Raw genomic sequence first — 13,257 nt, 5'->3', positions numbered from 1 at the left:
TCACTACAACCTCAGAGATAAGAGAACATATTGCATTTTAAAGCAAGAATAGGATGCTATCATAAGAAACATTCAGAGACTAAAAAATAGCTTTGAAAAATAAAAACATAACTGTGGAATTTTTTTTAATCCAAATACAAAGGTTGAGAAATAAAAGTTAAGAAAATCTAGCAGTGAGAATTCCCCGGTGGTCCAGTGGTTAAGACTCCACTCCTTTATTGCCGAGGGCGTGGGTTTGATCCCTGGTTGGGGAACTAAGACCTCACAAGCCACGTGGTGCCCCCAACCCCCAGTCCCCCAAAATCTAGCAGTAAGTAGGTGGAAAACAGAAGAAAACAGGTAAGAAAATTAGAAGACCTTTAAAAGGTTCACATCTAAATAAGAGGTGTTTCAGGAGACACTATAGAGAATACAAGGGAGAAAAATAACAAAATATTCAGGAAAATCTCTCCAGAATAGAAAGTACTGTATTTCCAGATTTAAAGGGCCCATCAGATACTCAACCTAATGGATGAAAATAGACCCACGCTAAGACAGGCCATTTTAAATTTCAAACCACTGGAGTCAAAGCAGAAATTAGTCTGCAGAAATTAAAAACAAAACAAAACAAAAACAAATAGCAGAAACTAACACAACATTGTAAAGCAATTATACGCCAAAAAAAATTAATTAAAAAAAAACAGGTCAAATACAAAGGATCAGGAATCATAGTACTTTGGAATTCTCAGCAACACGAGAAGCAAGATGACAATGGACCAATTACTTCAAAATTCTGAAAGAAAATTACTTCCAACTAAAATTCTATTACCAGCCAAAATATCAGTCAAGTATGAGGATAGAATCAAAACATATTCAGACAGGCAACGTCTCCCAGAAAACGTAACTCTTCTTGTCAAGAAGCTACTGGAGTTTGAGTGCCACTGGAGAGAGTAAATCAACGAAAGAGAATACAGGAAAGAGCCCCACACAGGAGAGCTAAAGAGGATCCAGCTATGCCCCAGACGAGAAGGACAACCAGGCCAGACTGAAGCAGTGTAACCAGGTACTATGCCAGCTTTTTTTTTTTTTTTTTTAAGTTTTTATTTATTTATGGCATGCAGGATCTTAGTTCCCCAACCAGGGATCAAACCCGTGGCCCCTGCAGTGGAAGTGCAGTCTTTTTTTTTTTTTTTAATACATCTTTATTGGAGTATAATTGCCTCACAATACCGTGCTAGTTTCTGTTGTACAGCAAAGTGAATCAGCCATATGCATACATATATCCCCATATCCCCTCCCTCTTGAGCCTCCCTCCCACCCTTCCATCTCACCCCTCTAGGTCGTCGCAAAGCACTGAGCTGATCTCCCTGTGCTATGCGGCTGCTTCCCACTAGCTATTTTACATTTGGTAGTGTATATATGTCCATGCTACTCTCCCGCCACCCCACTTCCATGTCCTCTATGTCTAAGTCTTTATTCCTGCCCTGCCACTAGGTTCATCAGTACCGTTTTTTTTTTTTTTTTAAGATTCCATATACATGTGTGAGCATACGGTATTTGTTTTTCTCTTTCTGACTCACTTCACTCTGTATGACAGACTCTAGGTCCATCCACCTCACTACAAATAACTCAGTTTCGTTTCTTTTTATGGTTGAATAGTATTCCATTGTATATATGTGCCACATCTTCTTTATCTATTCATCTGTCGATGGACATTTAGGCTGGTAAGTGCAGAGTCTTAACCACTGGACCACCAGGGACCCAGTCCCTATCCAGGTTTTTAACCTGAGGACTGAATGCCCCATGAACCTGACCCAGATTCCTATCTGTACTCAGCTGTGCTTGGCTTGATCCTGATCATATGCTGGTGCAGTTCCTGCTCTCCTTCTGAACCCTGCAGGCTGCATCAGCAAAGGATGTTCACTTCCCTCACAGAAGGTTCTACTTTGACCTACACTGATCACTGCATGCAGGCCACGGTGAGCAGCCCACTCCCTCAGACTGTATTTCTGCCATCTTTCCAGTATTTGGTGCACACTAGAGCCCTCTGATGCCCTGACTGGAGTGAACACCGTATCCAAGACTCCCTCGTAACACTGCCCACTGACCTCCTGAGAAAGGGCCCCTGTCAGGGAAACAGGGAAGCTGAAACCATTCCGTCCTGCTCATCTTTCCTGGAAGCTTTCATCTAAAAGTGACAATATTGTCCTTTCCTTACACAGTCAGGTTTGTGCTTACAATTATGGAACAAATTTTTAATCTCAAATTGAGAAAGCACTAGCATTTTCTAATAAGCCTGTTTGGACCTCATCTGTGCTCTGAGGAAAATAACTTTGTTATCACAGTTTATTTAATGAACAATCCACTGTTAATAAAGACACAGTTTACAGTCCTGTAAGGTTTCAGTTTAACTGCAGAAACTAATAAGGTGTTATGATTTTATAGTCTGGTAGATTAATCACAAGGTATTATGATTTTGTTGCCCTCTGGAACATTAACCAATTATATCTAACTCAGCAATTTTATTGAGACATTCCTTTCCCTATGGACTACACAGGTATCTATTTCTTAAATCCTCTTAAAACCAGTTCTTTGTGGGACTTCCCTGGTGGTCTAGTGGTTAAGAACCCACCTTCCAATGCAGGGGACTCAGGTTCGATCCTGACTGGGGAACTAAGATCCCACATGCCGCAGGGCAACTAAGCCTGCACGGCAACTAGTGAGAAAGCCTAAACGAAGAGCCCTGTGCACTGCAATGAAGGTCCAGTGCAGCCAAAAAAAAACAAAAAACAGTTCTTTGTGGCACTCGCAATAACTATAAAACTTTGAAACATGCTTTGAGAATTTTGTTTTGTTTTTAACACTTCACTCAAAACTAAATATACTGTTTATTTGTAAATATTTATATACGTGTGCATATATGTACATGTGTATATTTATTTATTTATGTGTAAAGCTTATTTAAAATTTATTTATTTTCTTTTTCGCCGCGTTGGGTCTTTATTGTTGCTCTCGGGCTTTCTCTAGTTGCAGCGAGCGGGGGCTACTCTTCGTTGTGGTACGTGGGCTTCTCACTGCGGTGGCTTCTCTTGTTGCGGAGCACAGGCTTTAGGCGCACGGGCTTCAGTAGTTGTGGCACGTGGGCTCAGTAGTCGTGGCTCGCAGGCTCTAGAGTACAGGCTCAGTAGTTGTGGCTTGCGGGCTCTAGAGAGCAGGCTCAGTAATTGTGGTGCACGGGCTTAGCTGCTCCGCGACATATGGGGTCTTCCTGGACCAGGGCTCGAACCCGTGTCCCCTGCACTGGCAGGCAGATTCTTAACCACTGCGCCAGCATGCAAGCCCTGTAAGGCTTATTTTAAAAAGCAAGGGAAAAGACTGGAATTCCCTGGCGGTCCAGTGGTTGGGACTCGGCGCTTTCAGTACCAAGGTCCCGGGTTCGATCCCTGATCGGGGAGCTAAAGTCCCACAAGCTGCGCAGCATGGCCAAAAAACAAAACAAAATGAAAGCAAGAAAAAGATTAATTTAAAAAATCAGGGTAGAGGCCACCTCTGGAAGAAAGATGTAAATGTTTCATTTCTTAATTTGGTTGTAGATACAATGTTGATCATTGCAATAATATTATTTAAACTATATATTTATATATAGTCTGTACACGTTTTTTGGTACCTGAGATACATTTTGCAACAAAAGAACATCTGTTACTGTTGGATATTCAAGGGGATTACCACAGGAGGGTATTACACGGCCTCTGTTCAAATTTTCTCTTCCTTAAGGCCTTCTCTATTCATTCCTGCCAAGCTAATCAAATGAGTCAATATAACCTTAAAGTCAACACCATTAAGTGGTAACAAGGTTAATAAATTAACCATTATTTAACCTGGTCCTCAAAATTTTTTTGATCCAGTCTCTAAATATAAAAAGCCATACAGATTCTAAGAAATGCATTTAAATCACGCAAATTAACTACTGCTTTTAAATTATAAAATCCTTCAAGTTACAAAAAAAGATTCCTGGTAAAAAGAGCACTACCTGAAACTTATCCAACAATGCCCAAAAGATTTTCTTGCAGTAAGTCTTTTAATGGCTAAAACCCAGAAACAACCAAACGTCCATCATTAAGGGACCAATAAAATATATTAGAGTACATCTAAACAGCTGCGTACTGTACAGCACTTTAAAAATGAGGTAGGTGCACACTGATATGGAGACGTGTCCTTATATTAAGTCAGTTGCCCAATAGTATCATGGTACTAACCCCTCCTAGGGACTGGAATTCAGGATGCAAAGTAAAGAAACAAGGAATTCTAACTTTTCACTTGATATACTTCTGTGCTGTTTCCATTTTTACTTGATATTATTCTGTAACATTACAAAAAGAGTTTACAACCTGGATATATTACCGTAATCATTTAAAAAGGGCAGATAAGGATAAACTAATAAGATAAATTCTTTACCTCGGACTCCAGAAGTGAATTCAGAAATGACCAGCCAGTAATGGGCCAAGGAGGATGGGGGAGGGGAAGGCGTGTCTCCGGAAGAGGAACACTGCATCCTCTCCGTGCTCTCATTAACCCAGCTTTTCCTGTCGGGTCGATATTCAAGATAACTTTTGATGTTCATTTTAAGGACGAAGAGGCTTGCAACACTATTATCGGCAAAAAAATGTCTGCGTCTGAAAACTATGTTTGTCTGAAGATGATGGAAAAGAAGTGTGACAATCCTGGGAGTAAGAGGCTTGGTAATTGTTAAAGAAAGGGATTTATAGCGCAGGTAGGTGAACAGTTTGAGAGAAGAGGTGGGACACTCCGAAGAGAAATCCCAACACACACACACACACACACACACACACACACACACACACGCGGCGCCAGCAGCGGGGAGGGAGCGAGCACAGTCATCTCAGCACTGCTTGGGCTTCAAAAGGTCATATATTTACCTTTCAAACTAAGCACCTTCCATTGATTAACTCGGAAGCCAATTTATTGGTTAAAAACCAAAATGGTCTTCCCCAGCACAACTACCTTTGCTACATGGGCAACTCTCTGCTGCTCTTTATCTAAAAGGGCACGAACACTTTATGATTAATACGCGAAAGAAGGTTGACCCTCTTCCATTTCCATTTCACACCTCTGTACCTGACTCTCCTACGGAGAGACTCGGAAAAGAGCGCCGAACACTGAAAACATTCCCAGCCATGGTTCAGAGCAAACGGGAGGGGCGACGAAGCACCTGAGTGGCCCCCTGACGCCCCGTGCGGGCCGCACATCGTCTCCCCACCGCCCCTCGCCCCGGGAAGCTGACAGGCTCGAGACGGAAACCTTTCCAGACCTTCCAGGGAAGCAATTCGATGGTGAGACAACGTGGCGATGCGGCCCGCCCCGGCCGAGCGCCAGCCACGCTCGCCCGAGGGGACGCGGGCTGGTGCGGAGGGGGCGGCGGCGCCCCCGCCCCGCAAAACGCCCGGACGCCCCGCGGACCCGCTCCGCCCGGCGGCGCCTCTCACCGGAGAGGCCGGGCCGGGCATCGCCGCACCTCGCAGGCCGGGCCGGACGAGCCGGGGGTGCCTTCCTACGCGCGGGCGGCAAGCGCCAGCCCCTCGCAAGCCCCCAAACCGGCCTCCCGCACTCACCCGGCTTCCCCGACGTCCAAGCCGACACCAGGCGCGAGCGCAGACGAGGAGGCGGCTAAGCCGCAGCAGAGCCGGGGTCCTCGGCTCCACCTCAGCCCCCGGGAGCCGGTAGCAGTCCGCCGGCGAGGGCGCCGGCGGGGCGGGGCGCGGCGCCGTGCGCACCGCAGCAGCCAATCCGCGCGCAGTAAGTGGCCGGCCGGGGCGGGGCGGGGCTCTAGGGGCGGGGCGAGAACGCCACGGGGCGGTGCGAGGACTCCCGGGTTTTGCCGGCTCTCCGGGAGCTGCCGGCCAGGTTTGGCGTCTGTAAATTAGCGGACGCGTATACCTGGCCACTCATGTTGTCTTCTGGATGGCAGCACAGCTGCGTTCCTGCTCAGGGACTTCAAGTGCAGCATCCGTGAGATCACGTGCAGGGGGAGCCCAAGACCCAGGGGCAGGGGCTCCCTTTGCCTATAGGCCCAGCGGCGTTCACCACCAGCTGCCCAGTGTAGGGCACGTGCTCCAAGAGGGTTCTCAGGAACTGAAGGTCTGTAAAGATGTCCTTTTCTAATCCCCGCCACTCAGAAATGGAGGCCTAGAAAGGTGAAGTTACTTGTCCAAGGCTACCAACTAGTACTGTAACCCGAGGTTACCAACACAACTAACTAGTCTTCTGATTCTGTCCTGAAGCTTTTCCCGGCCATCCACCAGATTTTTGTTTTTCTTATTGTCAGGTCTCTTCCTACTGTATCCTTTAAAGACGCTACATCTTGAATTTTCAATGTAACTTCAACAGCCTTTGCAAGCCCCGTCTGTCTAAATTTCCTACGGAATATAAAATGTCATTTAGTTGCTTGGGGGAAAGGCATTGTGTAAGTCCAGTTATTATCAATAGAAATCTAAAAAAGCTTTTACCTGAAGTATAATAAAATAAAAGGTTTTGTGTCCCAAGTTATCACAAAAGGCCATCCTCTTCTACTCCTGTTACTCCTATAACTCTTATACGTGTAAGAGGAACAACCCCTAGTTTTTGATATTTTTTCCACTATCTCTCAGTTCTCATTTTCATGGATACTATTTTTCTATCTTTTATATTTTATATACACTTGCAGTTACATTACCTATCATCCTGATAACATGTGCTAGGATCTAGGTGCCCAATAAATATTTGTTGAATAAATTACTTTTAAAATATGTGCAAACTTAAAATTAGTTAAATTGCTGACCTATGAAAGTTGACTTTTTAAAATAAGTTTTTAGGGACTTCCCTGGCTGTCCAGAGGTTGGAACTCTGTGCTTCCACTGTGGGGGATGCAGATTCGATCCCTGGTCGGGGAACTAGGGTCCCACAGGCCACAGTGTGGCCAAAAAGTAAGTAAATAAATAAAAGGTTTCAAAATCTATCTTCTTGCGGAGCATAGGCTCCAGACGTGCAGGCTCAGTGGCTATGGCTCACGGCCTAGCCACTCCGTGGCATGTGGGATCTTCCCGGACCGGGGCACAAACCTGCATCCCCTGCATCAGCAGGCGGACTCTCAGCCACTGTGCCACCAGGGAAGCCCTTCTTTTTAGATTATTGTATTAGGGTTAGGTTTGGCTGCATGAAGCAGGGGAAAACAACCAGAAAATAAGAGTGGCTTAAACAAAAATTGGTATTTCCCTCTCAAGTTTTAGAAGTCCAAAGTTAGCCTAGAGCTGGCCGGGCACTTCATGGAGACAGATGCAGCATCCTTGTTGCAGCCAAGAAAGTCACACATGTATTTATTTATGCTTTCAAATATACTTGTATTTGGAAGATATCAGCCTCCATTCCCAATGTCACTTCATGGTCTAAGAGAGCTGCTGGAGCTCTAGCCATTATACTTGCATTCCAACCAGAAGGTGAGAGGACAAAGGGAACATGCCCTCTCTTTAAGAACCTTTCCCTGGACTTCCCTGGTGGTCCAGTGGTTAAGAATCCACCTGCCAATGCAGGGGACGAAGGTTTGATCCCTGGTCAGGAAACTAAGATCCCACATGCTCCGGGGAAATTAAGCTCACACATGCCACAGCTACAGAGCCCTCACTCCTCAAGGAAAGGTCCCGCATGCTACAACTAAGACCCAACACAGCCATAAATAAATAAATAAAGTGGTTGTACTATTTTAAAAAAAAGAACCTTTCCCAAAGTTCGCATATACCATTTCTGCTTTCATTCTGCTGGCAAAAACTTAGTCACTTGGCTACACTAAACTGGAAGGAAGGCTAGAAAATGCAGTTTCAGTACTGAGGAAGAAAGGAAGAATAGATACTGGGGGACAAGTAGAAGTTTCTACCATAGTCTCAAATCTCATCACTGTTTAAAACATTAAGTATTTTAAGATTCTCCTAGATTTTTTACCTTTATTACAGAAGAGTATCTGAGAACAAATGCTTACACCCATTTATGAAGAAGGATGTTACTGTTGACCTGCCATTAGGATGCACGTGCTTTGAGTTGCCTTCCCAGACGTGACGGGGGACTTGCACTAATGCAGCTTGTTTCTCTATCATTCTGTAAGCCTCTCCTTCACAGAGAGTCAAACATGTATGTAGCTATGCTTTCAAAAATATGGGCATTTGAAAGATATTGGGATTAAGTTGCTGATGTCAACATTTCAGTGTCAGCATTTCAAATGTACTGATTTGAGTCTTTAGTAAACTTGCCGATCAGCTTTAAAAAAACTCCACATATGCCCTCATTCGGTTGGTATTCGATTATCTCTCTACCTAAGCGTGTTTTCTTAAATTCCTATTACCTCCTAGATTCTGGAGTCTTTGTGACTTTGGGACCATTTTCAGGTTTGGGCCAGGACAGGTTCTAAAAGACCTACTTCACCTAAAACTGGACAGGTAGAATCCAGTCCAGTTGGTTCAAACCTACTAAGAGAAAGGAACAATCCAGGCTGTCCTTCACACCAGGTCCCACAGGTTCTGGTTTGTTCTTACTTTCTTGAGGCTGCTTCATGAACTTACTCTAATGGATGGCATTCATGTCCCATCTTTTAAGTACACCAAAGTATACTGCAGGAGCTATGTTATGTAAAGCATATTGTGTAACCATGTACTTCCCAAAATACTGTCTTTCTCTGTAAGCTTATTGGGTTGTGAAACAAAAAGACTTCCTGTTAGTAAGTCAGTTAGAACTGTTGTATTTGGATGAAGTTGACTTGAGACTAAGATTACATTCCTTTGGATCTTAAATGACCCTCTCCTAAAAGGATGGATATTCAGTATCAGTCATCTAGGTAAAAGATGGTCTTTTAGAGGGAAAACAGGATACCAAAGCTTGGAAGATCATTTGATTTAGGCAGAAGAGGAAACACTTCTTTCTGGAGTCTAGACTCTGATGACAGTGGATACATTTATCACTTGGTTTCTTTCAGTTACAAATAACATAAAAAAACAGTCTCAAACTGGCTTTTTAGAATAGTAAAAACGAACAAACAAACAAAAAACCTAGTTTTAGAACAGAGAAAGGGGAACATAATCTCAGTTTAAATAGGGATACATACAGAGAAAATGAGAAGTATGATACTCTCACAAATGAGTCAGGATTTTTTATGTGTCATGTTAAAATAACCATCTATGTTGTGACACAGGAAGAGGTGGTGATGAAATATTACAAGTACTGTATGTCAAGGATATATTCAGACACCAGTGTTTAAAAGACTGATACGGAGACAAATTCTTCAGTGGGTAACAGGGAACAGAGGATGGGTCAGAAAAATATACAGTAGTATAGTAGTATAAGAAGCCATAAAGGGACTTCCCTGGTGGCGCAGTGGTTAAGAATCTACTTGCCACAGGTTCAATCCCTGGTCCAGGAAGATCCCACATGCACCACAACTACTGAAGCCCGGGCACTCAAGGACCCACGTGCCACAACTACTGAGCCCGCGTGCTGCAGCTACTGAAGCCGGCGTGCCTAGAGCCTGTGCTCCACAACAACAGAAGCCACCGCAATGAGAAGTCCACGCACTGCAACGAAGAGTAGACCCCACTCGCCACAACTAGAGAAAGCCCGCGTGCAGCAACAAAGACACAATGCAGCCAAAAATAAATAAATTTTTTTTTTAAAAAGCCCTAAAGAAGTTAGATGGAAGGTCTCTGGGGACAGTATAAGACAGAAATACAATAGGTGACCCCAAAATTAATAAATCATTTCAACACATTATTTTTATAATATAGATTGACTTTAATTATACTAGAAGGGTAACACATATGAAATGTTTTTTAAACAACGCTTATTGATGAAATTAATGAGATTACTGAATTTCATGTATGTCTTCTGTATTAGTTATCTATTGCTATCTAGCAAATTATCCCAAAACATCAGCAACTTGAAACATCAACTATTTATCTATAATCTTGTACAATTTCTGAGGGTCAGGAATCTGAGAGCAGCTTAGTTGAGTTGTTCTGGCTCAGGATTCCTCATGAGCTTATAATTAAACTGTGAGCTGGGGCTGCAAACATCTGAAGACTTGCCTGAGGATCTGCTTCCCATAAACCTTACTTACATGGCTGTTGGCTGGAGACCTTGGTTCCTGAGTATATGTGCCTCTCCACAAGGCTGCCTCAAGATATGGCAGCTGACTTCACTCAGAGTGACTGATCTGAGAGAGAGTGAGAGCAGGAAGCTTCTAGCCTCAGAAGAGATATACCATCATGTTTGCTATATTCTATTGGTCACACAGAGCATACCATCATGTTTGCTCTATTGTGGGAGAGCGCTACACAAAAAAATGTGAATATCAGAAAGGGGATTTTTAGGGCCGTCTTGGACACTAGCTATGAACTCCACTAATTTAATAACACTTGCTTCTAAATTAAAAGGGATCTCTGATCTCCTCTGGTACATATTTGCCTTCAGCGCTGCAAATGCAAACTCCAGTAGGCATGTAGTACTGGTAATTCTAATGCCATAAGCCATGGTGCCATGTTTTTCTAAAATGATGTACAACTCTTGGTAATATTCCCAAGAAAATGAAGTACAATTTTCACAGTAGTTGTATTTATGGAAAAAAATGAGTGTATTTAAAATCATGCAAAATTATGTCATATTTGTATGTAAAATATAATCCCATTCTAGGCTTAGGTGACTATAAACAGAGTATTCACCCACATGAATGTCTGGTGGGACATTTGAATGTTGAGCAGGACACGGAACAATTCCTCATTTTGGTCAACCACCTGTACATTGCAAAACACCCGACACCCCTGTGGTCAGGGGTGATATTTGAAATACTTAACAACTAGGGACTTCCCTGGTGGCGCAGTGGTTAAGAATCCGCCTGCCAATGCAGGGGACATGGGTTCAAGCTCTGGTCTGTGAAGATTCCACGTGCCGCGGAGAAACTAAGCCCATGCGCCACAACTACTGAGCCTGCGCTCTAGAGCCCGCGAGCCACAACTACTGAGCCCACGTGCCACAACTACTGAAGCCTGCGCACCTGGAGCCCGTGCTCCGCAACAAGAGAAGCCACTGCAATGAGAAGTCCATGCACCGCAATGAAGAGTAGCCCCCGCTCGCCGCAACTAGAGAAAGCCCATGCGCCAAAACGAAGACCCAACGCAGCCAAAAAAAAAAAAAAGAAGAAGAAGAAAAAAGAAATACTTAACAACTAGGATTCACAGAGGTAGCAAACAGATGTATGGCTACCAAGGGGGAAAGGGGGAGGGGGAAAGGGGGAGGGGGAAAGGGGGAGGGGAGAGGGGGAGGGGGAGAGGGGGGAGGGGGAGAGGGGGAGGGGAGGGGAGGGGAGGGGGAGGAATTGGGAGATAAGGATTGATACATATACACTACTGATACTATGTATAAAATAGATAACTAATGAGAACATATTGTATAGCACAAGGAGCTCTACTTAATGCACTGTGGTGACCTGAATGGGAAGGAAGTCCAAAAGGGAGGGGATACATGTATATGTATGGCTGATTCATTTTGCTGTATAGTAGAAACTGACACAGCATTGTAAAGCAACTATACTCCAATAAAAATTAATAAAAATAAATCTAGGATTCCATGGACTTACCAACCAATCAGAATAGGTGCCAGCCAGCATGACATACTGGTCCAAATGGGCTAAACAGAAGCTCGGCCAGTAGTGCCCCTCTAATCATCTTGTCAACTGAAAATTCTCCCACAAATTTCCGAAACGTCCTCTCGGGGGCAGTAATGCCTCTGCTGAGAACCACTGATTTACCACTGAGGACCACACCCTGCACCCAGCATTTCATGTTCATCTTCTCAAAGGATTACAACAATCCTCATCGGACAGGTGAGAAAACAGAAGCCCAAGAAGGTCTCATAGCTAGCGAGTGGAAAACCCTGGATCTGAGTTCAAGTCTCTCGAACTCTGAAGCCCATTCATTTCCTGTCCCCTACATCACATTTCCTCTTGCTCATTGGTGTTACAGTTAGTCAGGGAGGCAGGGACCTCGAGGTAAATAAAGGACAAGAATAATAATCCAGCTAGAAAACACACTGAGTCCCACCTACTATACAGCACAGGGAGCTCTACTCCATACATATAGTAATGACCTATATGGAGAAGGAAGTTTTAAAAAGAGTGGATACATGTGTATGCATAACTGATTCACTTTGCTGTACACCTGAAACTAACATAACATTGTAAATCAACTATACTCCAATAAAAATTAAAATAAAAAAAAAACCCACACACTGAATGCAAAGCAGCCCCAGGAACCTCAGTGTCTGGAGTTCTGGAATCTTCACTCAGTAATGTGATCTGCTCCAGTTTCCTCTCTGCCAACACCATAGCTTGGTGTGTGGGTAACAACAGGGATCTGGAATCAGACCAACTATAGTCAGTCTGGATTCAAATCCCAACTCTGCCACTTCCTAGCTGCATGCCAAGTTATTTCATCTGTGCCTTAGTTTCTCCGTCTCTCAGAAACAGTTAATAATAATACCTATGTCATAGGATTGTTGTGAAGATTAAGTTAGTTAACGTAAGGAAGGTGTTCAACAAGTGTGGGCTTTTGTCGCCTTCTCTGTATCTCATACCTCATGGCTCGTTATTACGCCCTATCACCTTCCTGATTCATGATGACTTCAGCTTGCGTTTGCCCTCTCGATGCCTTGTCATCTGTCTCTGTGTAAACTTGCACTGCTATTTATTTCATTTGCTCCGTATTGGTTAGTTCTACTTTCCATGAGAGCATACAACAATCTCATGCTGGTTTAACAGATAATGAGATAGAGCTATATGTGTTGAATTGGAAAAATCTTGAAGATATATTAATAGGCAGGTGAAGAAAAACATAAGAATATGTATAGTGTGCTCACATTTGTGTATTTTTGTGAAAGCGATGGAGAGACAGTGTGGGTATATAAATCACATAAGGTTGACCCTTCAACAACTCAGGTGTTAGGGGTGCTGTGCAGTCAAAAATCCAAGGATAACTTGGATTTGGTTTCACATCCCAGATTCAACCAACTGTGAATCGTGCAGTACTGTAGTACGCATTTATTGAAAAAAAATCCACATATACGTGAACCTGCACAGTTCAAACCTGTGTTGTTTGAGGGTCAGCTGTGCAGAAATTTTTGAAAGGATATTGTGGTAGCAGGATAATGCCCCCCCCAAATATGTCCTAATCCCAGAATCTCTGAATATGTTAT

At 43.6% G+C, this 13,257-nt stretch overlaps 1 protein-coding gene across 3 annotated transcripts in view; it reads right to left on the bottom strand.

Moving 5' to 3' along the window:
• Positions 1 to 5,747, bottom strand: part of TMEM50B (transmembrane protein 50B) — a 35,115-nt gene extending 29,368 nt beyond the window's left edge. Inside the window, exons 1-2 of one of the 3 annotated variants that reach the window (XM_022552993.3) lie at positions 5,610 to 5,741; positions 4,435 to 4,562 (exon numbers count right to left, since the gene is read on the bottom strand). The gene's annotated coding sequence lies outside the window, so the exon portion shown is untranslated. Of the gene's footprint in view, positions 1 to 4,434; positions 4,563 to 5,609 lie in introns of all 3 variants that reach the window. The other 2 variants (XM_022552994.2, XM_022552992.3) reach the window with 2 other exon arrangements.
• Between the last annotated feature and the right edge of the window lie 7,510 nt (positions 5,748 to 13,257).

The sequence above is a fragment of the Delphinapterus leucas genome, chromosome 4 (assembly GCF_059928025.1).
Source record: "Delphinapterus leucas isolate spDelLeu-1000000601 "Yukka" chromosome 4, BTC_Dleu_Yukka2, whole genome shotgun sequence".
NCBI lineage: Eukaryota > Metazoa > Chordata > Mammalia > Artiodactyla > Monodontidae > Delphinapterus > Delphinapterus leucas.
This window is presented reverse-complemented; position numbering and strand designations above follow the sequence as displayed.